The sequence below is a fragment of the Pan troglodytes genome, chromosome 11, assembly GCF_028858775.2.
Source record: "Pan troglodytes isolate AG18354 chromosome 11, NHGRI_mPanTro3-v2.0_pri, whole genome shotgun sequence".
NCBI classification, from domain to species: Eukaryota; Metazoa; Chordata; class Mammalia; order Primates; family Hominidae; genus Pan; species Pan troglodytes.
Window position 1 is genome coordinate 101,672,321 of NC_072409.2, and position 16,566 is coordinate 101,688,886.

The following is a 16,566-nucleotide window of genomic DNA, read 5'->3' on the forward strand; positions in this document are numbered from 1 at the left end:
ATAATATGATTTTGTTTTACTCTGAAGGAAGGAAGTATGGCAGTTTCTTAGAGGAAAGCGTGACTTTTCTGTTAGGCTGCTGGGAGCTGTGCTGCTGAGATAGTGTGGGTGAAAATGGGATGTGGTAATGTGTGCTTGCTGAGGAGCTGAGATGTATCCAGTTCCATAATTTGCCTTCAGGACCAGCTCCCTAATGTGTGGGCCTCTTGTTCAAAAATTAAGAGTTTCAAGATGGTGACAGAAGAGCATGAAGCCAAGCATGGGGACCACGTAAGTGGGGCTCTATGTGACTGCATGGGTCCATGCTCCTGACACTGGCCCTGTGTGCTTTGAGATCCTTGAGCATGCCCAGGACCTGTGAGGAGAAGAGCAGGCTGGCGGGGAAGGGGAAGTTGGTGCCTCATTCAGGGATGTGCTCAGAGAAGTGCAGGTTCTCTCTTTGGGTTTTCCTTATCTCTGTCGCTTCTTCAGGAAGGGGAATTAATGGGGGGCTAGGATGTGGCCTATTTGGGGAGCAGAGTGGGGAGTAATAAAGAAGGGTTGAGGAAGGCTCTGCTAGAAATATTGGAAATGAGACCTGATGCATAGCCTGAAGGTGGCATCGATTCTTAAGTAAAATGATGTGAGGTGAAATGAGGGGACTCTTCCCCCTTAAATTTGGAGCAGTGGGAGTTGGGGGTATGTTTACAAGCCACTTCTGGCATGTTGAGAACAGAGGCAAGGAAGCATGTGATAACAGTTCCTTACAGTTTTAGGACACAGGGAACACATTTTCCTAAGAGCACAGATGAGGGACATAAAACTCAGCCCAGTAGCTTGCGGCATCAGGAAAGGCCCAGAAAGAGATCCTGAGCAATGCATCTGGGTGGAGACCTGGGTGTCCACATACTGTTATTCATTTAGCACTTTGGACTTTATGCTAAGGGCTATGGGGAAACCACTGAAGGCTTCTGGAGAGAAGCTACATCAGGCTTTCATTTTCTGAAGTATTTCGGTTTCCCATGTTACTGTGTAGCAGTGGTTCCCAAAGTTTGGTCCCATGACCAGCAGCACTGGTCTCACCTGTGAGCTTCTGGGAAATGCAGATTCATGGGCCCTATCTGGACCTATTAAATCAGATCTCTGAGGATGGGCCAGAAACTCTGTTAGGACAAGCTCTCTGGGTGATTCTTGTGCATGTTAAAGCTTAAGAACCACTGCTGTGGAGAATGGATGGTGGACCTGACTTAGAAGTGTTTATTACAGATCCCTTATGTGACTAACAAGGAACCTGGGGGCCCGCGGAACTTTCCAGAGATCAACCTACTGGTGGATAGGTGACTTTCCAAAGATAAGTAACTTTCCAAAGATCAACCTACTGGTGGATGGTAATCAAGAAATACCAGTTACCTGACTGTGCCCAGTCTTTCTGCCGTGGAAACTTCCCAGGCAGTGAGAAGATTATCATAGCATTTTAAAAAGAAAGGTGTAATTATATGCTATATTACCTTTCAAAAACAGTGCTTACAAAAATATGAATGGAAATAGGCAAATAATGTAGTGCATAAACATGATTGATATATAATTTTTGGTTTTATCACATTTTATATGTGATGCATATTGTGTTTGTGTGTCTCTGAGACTGGAATGGGGAAGCAGGAAGTAGCTGTTATCTTAACTTAAGCTAATTATTCTCTAAGCAGTGAATTTACTAGGGCTGTGACCTTGGGTGAAACATTTAATCTCTGTGAGCCTCAATTTCCTTATCTATGAAATGGGGATAGTAATATCTACCTAACACAGTTGTTAGCATAAGGTGGCTTATGTGAAAGTGTTTTGTAAGTTGTAAAGCATTTAAAGCATTATAAGTGTGAGCAGTATTTTTTATCATATAACTTAAATCCAATCATCTAGCAAATATTTATTAATTACATTATGTGAAATATTGTAAGTAAGTGTAGAGTTTTAAACATGTTTTTTTTTCCCAGAGGAATTATAAACTTTTGAGATGATTATCTAATTATTCACACTATTGCTCAGTGGTGAACCCATTCAAACAATATGGACAATTTTATTAGAAATTCCCAAATCTATATTTTGGATTGAATTTAACCTAGTTGTTAGTTGTTTTCTAACCTTGTTTTAATTTTTATTTTTAGTAGGGATACTTAAGCACATTGTGACATGGTGTACTGTACTTTAGTATGTTTAATGTTGCCCTTAAGGAGATCATTCAGTTTAATAATTAAATGAGTATATAATCATTTGTATAACCTTCCAGGAAAGCAACAAAAGTGCATGAGCAATTTCTAAGTAAAATTAAGTCAGTGAGTGGTTTATGTGACTCATCAACCTTAATGTGAATTGGAGTAGTTTTGCTTTCATCAATTGGAAATAAGTATTCTAATTATTTATATGAGTCTTTTGGTTGCCCAGTTAAGCAGTTAGATGTTCCTTATAGCCATAGGCTAGGCTTTCTCAGGGATTTATTAATTTATGCCTCTTTCATGTTAGAATGGTTCATTTTTAAGGAATGTCCAGTTACCTTTAGAGATGACACTTATTTTATGATAAATGGCAACGTATTTGCATTAACACTAAGGCCATATTCCATTTAATATGGGCTAAATTGCAGCTACCAATAAAACCCAGTGGTACATTATTTTGATGTGGGTATTCTGGTCAGTGGAAAGATCATTCTTTAAACGCTTTAATCTTTTAAATGTCTATTCTTTCTAGAGGCTGAAGAGCTTTCTAAAGTGTATACCTCCTTTATTGAAAGTATAATATTCATGTCACAACTCAAATCACTTTTAATAACAATATGCTATACTGTTCAACTCTGATTTCCTTTTGGAGTCCACGAGAGGGCTGACGTGGAGGGGCCCACCAGCTAGGGAAGCACAGGATGTAGGAAGACCCTCAGACGGCCCCGCAGGGTGGATGGCACAGAATCTGATATAAACGGGTAAACTTCTAGCCATTGCCCTGGTCACCAACTCCTTTGACTTGTTTTGTCCCTGGCTCTGGATTCTGTCTTCTGGATTCAAATTGCAGTTTGTCCAGTTGCGTGCCTTGAGTAACTATACTAGTATTTTTTTAAGGTAGATAATGGGAGTGGTCAAAGCTTTTATCTATTTTCATTATTTTTCAGCACAGTGTCATTTTAAAGTGAGTAGAATTATTTTATTTAACTTTATTTCTTAACCAGTGTAGACCCAATTTATGTATTCCCTATATCCTGTTTCTGTGCATTTCCTTGCTGTTTCTTACTATTGATCTAGGATAAAATGTATTTCTTTTAAGAAACTTCCCAGGTCCATTCATATCTGAATCCAGGATGTTTTTTGAGTGCAGTTTTTAAAATTGAATTCTAATTCTAGATTTTAAAAATAGCCCAGGTAATATTACTGTTAATCACACAGAAAAACTATTTTTGAATACAATATTGTGGAGGATTAAGCTAAGAGCACTGTTGTTTTTAAATGAAAAATTTTAATTTTACCCCAAGTTTTTCCAGGTTGCGGTGATACTTAACATTGTACAAATACATGTATGTAATTAATACTTTAAATTTTTAGGGAATGATTGTTGAGTATCTGGCTTTCAGTCCAAACAGAGACAAAAATGATCATGTATATAGAGAAGCAGAAATTCAATACAGTTTCAACCTATTAATTAGACTTTCCTTTACTTTCCTATAATCAAAGGTGAGTAACTTCCCAGAAAATCCACAGTGTACAAGAGATGCAGCTATTTTGATACATATTAACACTGACACAAATGAAATTTGAAATGGGAAGTTTTTTTAGGACTCAGTGATGAACGTTTACATTTGAAAGTTAAAAATTTTCTTTCTTTTTTTTTTTCCAGTAAAAATTCAAAACAAATTAAAATAGTGACTGATGTTTTCTATTGTACTTATAGTAATCATCTCTTCTGCTTGAAGTTTTATTATTTGGCCATATAAAGTGACAGATCATCGTAACCAATTTGTGGTTTTAACAATCAGAAGTAATTGACTAACGATGCTATTTATATTTGGTTAGATTAATGGAGGGGTGTGGGTGTGTGTGTGTGTGAGTGTGCACATGTGTGTATGTATACTTACATTTTAGCGTATTTTCTTCATAAGTGAAGTGCCAAAAACAATTTGTAAAGCAATTCTGTTTTTTTTGGTGTTCTCAAACTCAAGGGTTTTAATTACTTTTTAAGTTCATTTTTCGTTATTTTTAAAGTTTTGAATTATTTTTTGCAAAAATCTTAAAGTAAAAAAGAACTTTTATCTCTAGAGTGGAACAGATGAAAAGGGTAGAGATCTTAACCACAAAAATGTTTTAAATACCCTCTACATTTACTACTTTACACGTACAACTTGGATGCCTCTCTATATATTTAGTTTCATTCAAGTTTTCCAGTTTTCATTCTAAAAAGGAAGCAAAATACAGAATCCTTTTTCCAAAGGAAAATGTTTGTAGTGTCATGAAAAATGAGAACAGATGGCATTGTAAAGCTTTGGGGAGATGTGTAGCGCTTCAATTCAAATTGTTAGGCAAAGTCGGAGACAAATACATAGCTACCAATTGTTGTAGTTATTTATATGACTTAATTCAAGTATGTAAAACAAAAAAGTATAAAGGATAGAATTTTGCTTCTTGTATTAAATAAAAAGCATTTTTGTAATTTATGATCCAGCCCTCACCAAGTGAATGCCTAAGCAACCAGGTTTTTTTTAGGAAAAAAAAATAATCAGGAAAAGCAGTTCTAGTCATTTAAAATGTATTCTGTAATTTTGGGTTTCACAGTGGGCAAGTTTACCCAGAGGCAGTGTGACAGCCTATTAGCAAAATAAATAGATCTTCCAAACTTGTAGTCCTCTGCTCTTTTCCCTCCACTTTTAAGTAAATTAGCTTTTCAGTGCGTCTGGGCTTGGGTTGTGGTAGGATGCATTAACTTCTCCCCACACTGTTCTGATTGCGCAGCAAAGCGTCCATTACCAATTCCATATCCAAAGTGACGTTTCCATACAGGCTGCCTGCTGTTTCATTCATAACCACAAAACAAACTGAAATGACTTTACTTCTTTTTACAACTTGCAAAGAGTTAATGGACTGTGCTGGCCCCCTGCCAAAACCTTTAAGAAACTTTATTAATGTGTTATGAGGCTGGGACACCATAGTGTGGGATTTTATTGGTTATTCATCTTAATGAATAAAAATATGTATGCACAATTAAAGCCACATTCTCTAGCAATTGCCTTCTAATAAATGTTGAGTCTTTGTCAGTGCTCGTCATTGCATTTGCTTATCAATTGTGATCCTTTTCCTTCCAAATCCTGAAGTTACCAGTAGTGCAATTACATGAACTTTAAAGAAATACCAGCTTAGTATTGGAAACGAGCAATTATTCAGTGATGAAAAGAACATAAGCATGTCATAAAAATGAATTAAAAATATCTCCATGTCAAAAACAGTCGTTATAATCTGCAGCATTTTTCCCACTATATATGAAAAAGGCTGGGCTATGATGTATTGATGATTCATAAGACAGAGGCAACATAATTTTGCTGTAGATCATGTAAGAAAGTGATAGTGGAAAAAAAATAACTTGTTTACTCTGACATGCTACTTATCAGAAAACATTTCATTTTTGTGTACATTTTTGTTGTTCTTTCATCTCTGACTGTTTCTTCTTTTCGCTTATGGGTGGGGTGTTGCAAGGAAGAGATGAGGGCAGAAATAATATCATATTGTAAACTAAACTTAAAAAATAGATTGAGTGAATCAGTGGGTCTAGATGAATTTAATACTGGAGTTGTTTGAGAAAAGATGAATATTTTTGCATTTTTTGAATATATGCTTTGTCCTCTGAATAGAATGCTATATATCTTCAAAACATTGTTGAATGGTCCTCAGTTTATGAGAATAATCCCAAGTACCTAAAATGAGGGAAACTTCCAGGATGTTTTTTGGCAAAATGATTTTCATATTATGGTCATTGGAATAGGATAATTTTATACCACTCTATCAAAAGTACTTGTGAAGAGTCCTTAAGAAAAAAAAAAAAGCTCTTTTAAGTAAAAATACCAGGAAAATGAATACATTACAACTTCAAAGTAGTAAAATAAAAACTTAAGCCATGTCTGTTTTTATGAATTTAGTCATAATTCATACTCACATTTGAGACATAAAGTAATTTCTTGTTTTGCCACAAGTAGACGTGAGAATAATTCAGTTCTTCTTGAATTAGCAAATTTGGAATGAGGTGTAATTTTTTTCTTTTTTAGGACAATTTAACCTTGATGTCAGAAGGATTGCCAATTGAAAGAAAAAAAATCTAAACTGCCACTACATTGAACACGTATCGATTTACTCTCTTAGTCTTTTTTTTAACACCACATATTGCTTTGTTATATAGATGAATTAGAACCTGTCTGGAGTTTAAAAAAATGGCCTACCCTGAGGTCATTAAAATCAGATTACAAATATGGAATAAAAGTGGAAAGATGATTCTAAAATGACTTTTGGGGGATAAAACTATTTAGGGAGTGGGAAGTGACCTTTGAATTTAGATTTTGAACATTGTGTGCAGCTTGTCATCTTTTCAAGTCATCATGCTGAGGCATTTGGCCTTGTGAATCTGATGGTGCTGTGCTCTGTATGGGAACCCACCACCTAAATTCAACCAAGGAAATGTTTGACCTTGGGCTCTTTCCTTGAGTCTCATTTAGCCCTGTGTGAGAAAGCGGTGAACATTGTGTTGGTGGATCTGTCTTTCAGGTGGCAATGGAAACGGGCTCTTCTCTGTGGTCATGTTGTCTCTGTAGATAAACCATCAGACCCTGAACTCTGGTTAAGTACAGCCAAGACCGTAGTAACATTCATGTGAAAAATGACACGTGGGAGAAATTAGACTCTCATTTACGAGATGTGGCTTAGAGGGGGATTACTTGATCCTGTGGTGAAGCTTCAGGACTTTGGTGGGAGATGAAGAGGTTTGTGGGGAAGGAGGAAGGTAGTGGCTTTGAAAATGGTGTCTGGTGTCACATGCAGTCCCTGCACGGAGCTGCTCATGCCGAGCTGGCCCTTTGCCTGTCAGCAGCATGCACTGACTTAGTCCTCAATTTGTGGCATGCTATGGGCAAAAGGGGTTTTCTGGTCTCATCCTCCTCCTAGTTTGTACACATTACCAAACCACAACATAAACTCCCCACAGTCAGTGGCCTCCACTCAAGGGAGGCTTTTGCCAGGAAAATTGGGAAGGTATGTGTCAAAAATTAGAAAAAATTGACTAAGGAGCCCTGTAATTGCAGAGGTGCAACCTCTACCTGGACTGTATCTCTTTTTCTGTCCAGTGGTGACACCTCTAATTTGGGAAGACAGTAATTTAGTTTGGATTCTGGGGTCAGTTTGGCTTGGGTTTAATTCCTGGCTTTTTCAGTTATTAGTTGGATAGCCTTAGGCAAGTTTTCTCATCTGAAAATGGGAATAATAATAGCATCCCTTAGTGTTATCGCAAGGACGAAATCTATGGATACCGTAATATTGAGAACAGTATTGGACATGTAAACAAATACTCAATGACTGTTAGCCTTACTATTATTTTATTACTGTTCACCTAGGAGATATTTGCTGCTAAGAGGAGGATAAGCTAACATTGTAAGCACATACAATGTATGGAATAGTGGGGTTTTACACAGCTAATCACCATTTAGCCTCACTGGAATCCTTTCATTTGTAGGTGACAATTTTATATGCATTGCACTGTCTTGTGCAGTCAGTAAGACATAGAGTATGATCTCCAAAAACTTGTATTCTAGTTGGGGATATAAAATATAGCTACTTGGCAATATATACCAAACATGACTGAAACTAAGACACAGGCAAAATCTGAAACCATCCCTTAGGTTTTTTTTTTTTTTTTTGTAAAGCATGTTGTCTGAATCTCATAACTCTGTATATAATAGCATAGGGTCTCTTTGCAGGTACTAGATGGTCAATCAACATTTATTGAATTCTTCTGTTTGTTGAGCAGATTGTTGTTTTAGTATTTGGAAACTCTCAAGGAAGAAAAGGTAATAAGTCAGCAGTGTCAGACCATAAAATCTCATGAAAGGAAAGAAATTAGCTCAAGTTTTAAGAGTGTTAGTAAGGGCCAGGTGCTTGGCTCACACCTGTAATCCCAGCAGTTTGCGAGGCCGAGGCAGGAAGATTGCTTGAGCTCAGGAGTTTGAGACCAGCCTGGGCAGCATGGTGAAACCCTGTCTCTACCAAAAATACAAAAAATTGGCTAGGTGCATCTGTGGTCCTAGATACTCAAGAGGCCGAGGTGGGAGGATTGTTTGAACCTTGGGAGGCGGAGGTTGCAAGTGAGCCGAGATCATACCACTGCACCTGAGTGGCAGAGTGAGATTCCATCTCAAAGAAGAAAAAAAAAAAAAGAGAGAGAGAGTTAGTAAGTTACTAGTGAACTAGAAATATTTTTTGAACACAACCACTCTGTTTCACCTGTCTGTTAAGAGTGGCCCATTATTAAATAGCTGTGTGACTGATTATTTTGATAACTAATTAAACAAAGGATAAAAGTCCTTAAATGTCTTTTACGCAGAAACATAATTAATAATGCTGAGAAATTATTCTGCTGTAAAAAGGTCCAGGAAAAGTGTGTGTGTGTGTGTGTGTTTTTCAGGTGACTACTGGAGAATAGACATTATTCAAAATATACGATTAAAGAGACATTAGATTTTCTTCTCCTAAAATGGAGACTTAAAAAAATTAAGTAAACAATATTGGTGTGGCTCTGCTGAGTGTGTGGACATATAATTCAAGCTAGAATGGGCATTTAGTGAATAAGCACTATGATGAATACCGCCAGTTTGTGTCAGCATTATGGAATTCATCTTTCACCTCTGAATTATCTTTCAGCAGAGGCAAGAATGTTGGATTCAGTTGAAGCTTAGATTACCAAACAGTAATCACTGCCAATGATGATTACAGGAGTACACCAGGCCTAATGTGTCTCTCAACCTGAGCTTAAACTTGCGGAACAGTCTCAAAGAAAAATCCACTGACCTCATTATGCAGTATTTGGCTGCTGTGAACATAGCCTGTTAGCTGGGATTTAAGTTTAACAGAGAAAAAAAGGACAGAGACAATATATACCTTGTGTATATATCGTACTTATGAAGGTGTACTTATGAAGTATTTTTAATTCTTCAAGTGTTTGTTTTTTATATTCCTACTATGAACAAATCAGTATGTATTTTTAGTTCCATGCAGTGTCTCCATCATTTCCTCCCTCCCACGTTTTCATTCCCCTTCCTTTCTTCTTTCCCTCCCTCCCACCCTGCTTTCCCTCCCTCCCTCCCTCCCTTTCTCCCTCCCTTCCTTCCTTCCCTGCTTTCCCTGCTTTCCCTCCCTCCTCTCCTTCCTTTCCTCCCTCCCTTCCTCTCTCCCTTCCTTCCCTTCCCTTCCTTTCATTTCCTCCTTTTCCTCCCTTCATTTCCTCCCCTCCCTCCCTCCCTTCCTTCCTTCCCTCCCTCCCTCTCACCCTCCTTTCCCTCCCTTCATTTCCTCCCTTTCCTTCCTTCCTTCCTTCCTTCCTTCCTTTCCTCCCTCCCTCCTTCCTTCCCCCTTCCTTCCTCCCTTCTTTTTTCCCCCTCCCCTCCCTTCCTTCCAATTTTTGTTCCTTTGGTCAGCCCTTGGAACTCACTCACAGAGACTGTGTATCTGATCTCAGTTTTTTTCAGTTTCATGCCACAGACATAGTTAATTCCTCAGATGTTTTTTGAAGGAAAATTTGTATTATTTTTATATACAGAAAACTCAACAGTGTACATTTAACCCAGTTTGGTGGCAAGTTCTTTAGCTTTTGCCTTTTGAGCTTGGCAATGTGAGCCACAGGCTTGGGACCCAGGACATTGCCCCCCCCAGTGATGACGGATCTCATTGGCTCTGTCGTTGCAATTGGTTCTGATAGCTACCACCAGCTTAACCAAAGCCCCTTTGTCTTCTGAGTTAACCTGTATGAAGGCAGCAGTGGTGCAGGTCTTCCTGTGGACTGGATGTCCCAGTCTTGTCTTCCCCTTGATATTGCAGTAAGGGACCCCCATTTTACGACACAAGGCAGGCAGGAAGACAACCAGCTCGATGGGATCCATGTTGTGTGCAATCACCACCAACTGAGCTTTCTTATTCTACACCAAGGTGGTGATGGTGTTAACTCCTGCTTGAAGGACAGGTGTTCTTCTTAGTGGGGAGGTCCCCTTTGCCGGTGCTTTCTTCTCCGCCTGGGCCAACAGCCTCTGCTTCTTCTCTTGCTTTGTCTTTGGTCTGTACTTGTGGGGCAGCTTAAGCAGCTGAGTAGCTGTTTGGCGGTCCAGGTCCTGGGTGAACTGGTTAATCGCAGGAGGCATTTTCAGTCGCTTATAGAGGATGACTCTCTGCCACTGCAACCTGCTATAGCGGGGCCATTTCACAAAGCGGGCGAGGTCTCTTTTGGGCTGGATGTCCTGTCTAATGCCAAAATTCTTAGGCCTTTTCTCAAACAGGGGGTTGACCACTTTCTTGGCCTCCTGCTTCTTCAAGACAGCAGGGGCCGGAGCCACCTTCTTCCCCTTGGCCTTCTTTCCTTTCCACGTCTTGGGCGGTGGACGGCGGGAAAAGAGAGATAATTCCTCAAATTTTGAGGCCTGTGCCATAGAAAGGTATGAAAAGGTTTTCTTTTGTTAATGTTATTTTAATGTTGTAAGACAAACATAGCCTGTTAAAGGATGAGAAGAAAACAAATTAATTTTTTTGTTTTCATTTTTCATACACGTATGCTTTGATAGAGATTATAAGTTTATGTCAAAATCATGCCATTGCAAATGGGAAAGTGTTGGCTTTGCTCGTGCTTCTCTGTAGTATGTTTTAATATGGTCAGAATTTGTTGAGGTTTTTTTTAACATTTTTTTTCCCCACAAATTAAATGAGTTTCTTTAATCAGCAGAAAATATTGCGGGCATTATGTGTGACTGAAATGTTGAGGTCAGCAGAATTTCGTAAAAGATCCCTTGTCACCATTTTCTATTTGGTAGTATTCCAATATTCCTTTGTAGTTAGTTTTTCAAACAGCTTTAACTACTACAACACAAAAGTTGTGGTACCAAGTCTTATTTATGAGGGAAATACACATTTTGACTTCCTGTGAGACAGACTTTAGACCCTGCCTTGGTAGCAGGGTTGGCCTTTGCCCTTGGTGAGGCGGGCCCAGGCCGGCGACATTTCAGGAGGCCGCTTGGCAGCCATTTTAGATCCTGCCCGCGCGGAGAGCTCCTGGCTGCCAAAAACTGCAGTCGCTCCGTGCCAAGACACTCTTGGCAGTGGAGATAAACTTTGTAGAGATACACAGTCCAGAAATATCTTATAATTACAAAGCACAGGGGGCAGAATGTTTTTACAATACAGCTGTGCTAATGTAAACATTTAATTTGGCAGCCTTCTCCACCCACTTTTCAATTAACCGGGTTTATGCAGATACTTTAGGTCTGTAATAAACTTTATTGCTAAGAGTACAGTTTATGAAACACAGATTTGAGGGGCTTTTTTGAGGGGTTTTCCATCCATTTAGGAAAGCACATTGTGAATGTTATGTTGCCGTGAATGGAAAGGGTAGCTTTCTGTCTCAAAAGATGCCATGGGCCTGGCTTAACTGAAACAATTGCTTTAGGAAAAAAAAAAATGTGGGGGCTGTCTCCTTTGGCTTCTAAAGCATGCAAGAGGATATTAATAGAAAGAGGTAAAAATCACTTATATAGCTACAAAAAGACACTCGTGTTGATGATCATTAAAAAAGATAAATGTCCCCTGCAATGCATGAGACTGTTTCAGAGATAAATTCCCAATAACAGTTCTTACAGATATAATTGTAATAATTGTGTGATCGCCATGATAATTATTCTTATGGAGTGAAAGAAATAATTTTCTATGTAAGTAGCATTCAACTGTTCAGCTCACAAAGCTAGTCAATAGATCGTTTTCAGCTAAGCTAAAAAATGGTAGAGGTCATGGAGTTTTAAAGCTAAATTTGGTATTAATTGACGTTGTGAAGGTGATTTTTTTCATAAGAAATATGACATCACAATCCATGATATCTCTTTGCATAGATTTGCTTACCCATTTCTCAGATACGTTAGAGAAAACCATATAAAATACTATACATATGGGTCGTTTTTCTAAAAGACAAAAAATGTACAACCGATATTTTTATGTCATTCCATTTAGAAACTTTGCCTTGGTTATGATTTTTTTAAATTAGCTTTTGTTTTTTCTTGAGGATGGATTTGAGTAGCAGAAAACCAATTCTTAACGATGTCTTCTCTCAGTACTCCTTTTGAGACTTTCATGTAGTGTGGCTCCATCAATATTCTATAATGGGATGTGACCACAAAGTAATTTTCATCCTAAAATAGTATTTGACTCTTCAGCCCCCGAACTAGTCAATAGACCCCTTTCATCTATTCTGAAAGATAATGGAAGTCAGAGAATTTTAAAACTGTGGTCTCATTATTTTATAGTCTCATTATTTCATGCTGCAATAGCTGTTTTGTCATCATACCACCTTTACACATTCTGCTTATCACAGCTAAACAATGCTTTTGCAGTCTGTGGCTTTTAGTCTCTCATGTTTTAGTTGCTATAAACAAAAATTAAACAAAAAAGTTTGTCCCACTGCTAAATCTTTGTGTGTGTGTGTGTGTGTGTGTGTGTGTGGAAAGTGTCAATTTTATTTTCAAAATATAATGATTACAGATTCTGCTTATTTGTAAATTGTATAGAGAGCACATTTTACCTGCTAGCAAGTGAATGAAAGTCAACATTGTGCAAATGAAACCATAAGCTCCATGAAGACAAGAACAAATCATCTTTTATTGACTGTTGTAGACTAAGTTCCAAGGATGATACATGGACCACTGTAGGTGTTCAGTCCTTTTCAAAAAAATAAACGAATGGATAAATATCATCTGTATATTGTCACAAGCAGAATATTGAATGTTAATTACCTGTTTAAATTGATAGCTCATTATGACTTTTTTTTTTAAGATTACTTTGTCTTTCTTTTGGGAATTAATGCTCTTTGTCTCAGTTTCTTCATGGATAGTACATCCAAGATAAATTTGTATGCCATTTAAATAGATTCCCAGAATTATTCAGGGTAAGTTGGGATACAGGAGGTCACAATCTTGGAGAGAAGTAATGTATAAACAACCAACTATAATGCACTGGTCGGGCCCTGCACTAACGTGTGTGAGCAAGGCCATGTGGGCCCCAGAAGGTGGTCTCATTAGATGGGGCAATAAGGTTCAGGAAGGATGTAACAGACGAAATTCAAGAGCTTTTAAAGACGAGTTAGGAGTTTGTCTTGCATCAAATAAGGGACATTCCAGGCATAGAAACCTTATGAGCAAGGGCACAGACCTGCAGTTGCACGGCATATTCTAGGACTGTTAAGAAGAATATTAGGAAATTGGGTGTGGGTGTGAGGGGGAGGGTAAAGGGTGATGGTTTCTGTGAGAGTGAGGCTAGGCTGGGGCCAGGTTATGGAGCACCTTGAATGCTGTACTAAGGAGGTTGTAGATTATTCTAGCTAGCAATTGGAAGCCACCAAGGTGTTTTAAGGAGTGAAGTGTTGTGATTCCTGGTGGCTATGCAGAGGATGGAGTCTGGTTATAGTGTGAAGAGTGAATCATAATGGCCTGAGGAGGCTGAGGCTATTGTGAGGTAAAAATGTGAAGCTCAATAAAGGACTTAGCACCAGTTGGGATGGAGATGGGGAAATAGGCTTGAAAGGAAGATAGAGTCTGGGCTGACAACTGAATGTGAAGCTTTAGGGAGATGGGGTTTCTGGAATGAGCATTTTCAGCTTGGGAAACTGAATGGCTGTGAATGCCATTAATTGAGATATGGATTGGTTGCAGGGAGGCAAGAGTGTACAAAGGTTGTGCACTAGCAACATGAGGAGGAGTTTTGCAGTTAAAGAAGAGGTTAGGGCTAGATATGGAGATACGGAGTTCTCAAAAAACGGGTAGTATTTGTAAACATGGACCTAGCTGAGTTTGCTGAGGGGGAATGTACAAAGACAAGAAGATGGCCAAGTTGGATGGATCGTCTTTGGGATCACCAACATATAAGGGACCAACAGAAGAGAAGGAGATAGCCATCAAGACAGGAAAGCAGCCCTCAGAAATAGAGGATTGGACCTAAGAAAGGAGTGGTGCCCTAAAGGAAAAGGGAAGGAGAATTTCCAAAAGCTAGGGATACTTAGTGTGAAAAGTCAACTAAGTAGAGTCTGGGAAAGTCAAGTCGTGTTTAAAAAAAAATAGTAATTTTGGAGCTGAAACACACACTTAGACTTACTGATCCTGAGACCTAGTGTTGGGCATGAGGATTTTTATTTTCTTATCTCAGAAACAGATTCTGGGGTCCTGGGTTGCTTAAAGGATGAATATTCTGTAGACTTTAAGAAACTTCTGGTGAAAACAGTGGATTATGTTTATTGTAATCTTTCTCTTCTACCAGTTCTGAGAGGAAATTTGCATTTTCTTCATCAGATTTCACCATTGACTACTATATTTTAAGGAGGAGAAGCTAATTTGAAATTTTGCTTTGAGTTTTGAAGAAGGCATGAACAGTTTCACAGAAAATAGAAGGAAATATGCCCAACTACTGAGCACACCCCTTTAAATTGCTCTTACCAAGACTTCAGACCTAGGGGCAAAATTATGCTCCAGGCTCCAGGTCCCTGGATTCACTCTGCTGGCAGCAGCAGTAAGGAGCAGTTTATTTGGACAATCCCCTCTGCTCCTGTTCTCCCTGTGTGATTCACTATTTTAGCTGTAAAAGACTCAGAAAGTGGTGATTTTATGCTAGTACATACAGAAATACCTTAGCAAATATGATTGAGCCAACTAATGTGTAAGTAAAAACAATAGCTGACTGGAAACTGGGTGCAACTCTGCAGTCTCCTTGGATATCTTCAGGAGTTTTGTGAAATTAAAAAAAAAATGGATCCTGGATCCTCCAAATGAACTGAAGTCATAATCAGTCTGCAATGTTGACTTGAGAATTTCTTTTAAATAAAAATAAATGACCAAGTGGAAGTCTTATTAGCTAAAACCAAAAGCACAAACATACATGGCCCTTTCACAAAGTAAAACGGCTATAAGCATAATAAGACTCCAACACATCTTTACTTTTTTTGCTGTTTTGTTTTTAATTTTTCCAGCTCTTACATTCTAAGATGCTGCCTTACCACTTCCTTAAGGAAACACAAATGGGTGAGTTAAGTTTTTGAAAGTAAAGGAGGATCCTGTTTAAGTAGATTAGGGTCTGGCAGGCCATTTAACTTTATCAGGCATTTAAAGCCGAGGATGTACACTGTAGCCGGCTGTGAGTTGCCAATTAGCTGGGCTTTCCCCACTGTTTCTGGTTTGGCAGGGATGAGGTGGTTCACCCTGCCGCACTACTGCCTGCCAAGGACACATGGCCAGCTCCCGGCTTCCTGTCTTCCTCTTTGTGTCCTGGCCTTGCCTTCCAGGGAGCTGCCAGAACACAATTGCCAAAAAATCTTCCTTCAGAAAGGTCAAGTAACCTCAAGTCACCTATGCCAATATTTGTGTTTTCTTTTTAATCCTTCTGTGTTCGACTTGGAAAAAGCTGTAGAAGCGAACATGCAGAATGGAACCTGGGTCACTTTGGATCACTTGGATAAAGCAACAGAACCCAAAGAATCCCTTGGCCAGTCAGGGTGTGATGTTTTGAGTAGAATTCTATTTAAAGCTCTGTGAAGTGTGATAGAGTTCAGAATGGTTCAATGTGGATTTGGATTTAGTTGCTTTTTAGGATTCACTGTACACATGTGATTTTTGGCCAAAGCTGGTGCATCACATGGCAGGGAGAGGGAGAAAAGTGGAGATTGGTTTTGGCTTAAGGACTGCATTTTTGTTTGTTTGTGTTTTCAGGACTCTATAGTCACATACTGCCTTTTGCTTTCCAGTTTGGTGTCTGTGAGCAAGCATCAGCAGCCAAGTCCCTTGTACACTGGCTGAGAACAATGTGCGGGAGTTACCTGGGGTGCTTGTTGAGAGCGCTTTCTTGGCCCCAGCATTGCTGTACGAGTCCCAGTCATTGCGGGTGAGGTCGAGGAATCTGAATTTCTAACAAGCATCTCAAGTGAATCTGATGCTCACTAGAATTTGTGGACTGAATGTCACTGATTGTGAAATGACAATAAGGCAAGTAGCATTTATTGTCATGATAAGGCAAGCTGTTCTACTTCTCCTTTAATTGGTCTTTTTGGAGCTCTGTGTTTAATTGGAATCTAGATTATATGCAGATCTCCACTGACAACAAACACTTTTCTGAAAATTGAACTTTTAAAAACCTGTTAATATAAGAAACTTTATCCAAATAATTGTTCCAGGTTTAAACTCTAAATTTTAGGATGATTTATAAGGCTTTTTTAATGACACGTAGAATGCCATAGTGAACATCTGAAACGACTTCAGAAGGCTCCCTCCCCGTAGCCCACACTGTGAATCATGCTCCT

The 16,566-nt window shown here is 38.8% G+C and overlaps 1 protein-coding gene and 1 pseudogene across 20 annotated transcripts in view; one reads left to right on the forward strand and one right to left on the reverse strand.

Annotated features, from left to right (window-relative positions):
- NFIB (nuclear factor I B) overlaps positions 1-16,566 on the forward strand; it is a 240,025-nt gene that overhangs the window by 107,091 nt on the left and 116,368 nt on the right. The window lies entirely within an intron of this gene.
- On the reverse strand, positions 9,792-10,715 carry LOC107976608 (large ribosomal subunit protein eL8-like; annotated as a pseudogene).